Raw genomic sequence first — 1,228 nt, 5'->3', positions numbered from 1 at the left:
CCCTCTACAGCTAAGATGTTGAACAACAGCTCAACCTGGAGCTGGGCTGCCATGAGTCGCCTGCAAAGGCAGGTGGGTTGCCATGGGCTACTGTCTGTAGCCAGCAGACAGCGTGAGCAGCTGTCCAGAAGCTGGCGACTGATGTGCCTCGCCTGGGAGGAGCGCAATGATGGTGCCAACTTGTGAGAGTAAAGCAACATCCTCCACAACTAGACTGAAGAACAAAAGGACAGCAACTTATCTGTTCCCCTTCCCTGATTCCCCAATGCTGTTCCCCTCCCCCAATTCCCAAAATCTTGGGGGAAAAAAAGAAGTCCCTTTAAGATTTTTTGTATACTGGTTTGGTGGTGACGAACTCCTTTAGCTTTTCTTGTCTGGGAAACTCTTTATCTATCCTTAGATTCTAAATGATAGTTTGCTGGGTAGAATAATCTTGGTTATAGGTCCTTGCTTTTCATCACTTTGAATATTTTGTGCCTATCCCTTCTGACCTGCAAAGTTTCTGTTGTGAAATCAGCTGACAGTCTTATGGGAGCTCCCTTGTAGGTAACTAACTGCTTTTCTCGCTGCTTTTAAGATTCTCTGTCTTTAACCTTTAGAATTTTAATTATGATCTGTCTTGATGTGGACCTTTATGGGTTCATCTTGTTTGGGACTCTATGTGCTTCCTGGGCTTGAATATCCATTTCCTTCACCAGGTTGGGGAAGTTTTCTGTCATTATGTCTTCAAATAGGTTCGGTTTTCAATTCCTTGCTCTCTCTCTTCTATTTTTGGTATCCCTATGATGTAAATGTTGTTACGCTTGATGTTGTCCCAGAGGCTCCTTAACTGTCCTCATTTTTTTAATTCCTTTTTCTTTTTGCTGTTCTGATTGGGTGTTTTCTGCTACCTTATCTTCTAAATCATTGATTCTATCCTCTGCTTCATCTAATCCACTGTTGATTTTCTCTAATGTATTCTTCATTTCGGTTATTGTAGTCTTCATTTCTGACTGGTTCATTTTTGTTTTCTATCTCCATTTTTATATTTCCTATCTCTTTGCTGAAGTCCTCCCTGAGCTCCTTGAGCATCCTTATAACCAGTGTTTTGAACTCTGCATCAGACAGATTGTTTCTGTTTTGTTTAGTTCTTTTTCTGAAGCTTTGTTCTGGTCTTTTATTTGGGACATTTATTTGTCTCCACAATTTGGCTGCCTCCCTGTGTTTGTTTCTATGTATTAGGCAGGCT

The sequence above is a fragment of the Hipposideros armiger genome, unplaced genomic scaffold (assembly GCF_001890085.2).
Source record: "Hipposideros armiger isolate ML-2016 unplaced genomic scaffold, ASM189008v1 scaffold_410, whole genome shotgun sequence".
NCBI classification, from domain to species: Eukaryota; Metazoa; Chordata; class Mammalia; order Chiroptera; family Hipposideridae; genus Hipposideros; species Hipposideros armiger.
The sequence above is the reverse complement of the archived record's forward strand: the minus strand, read 5'-3'. Positions refer to the sequence as shown.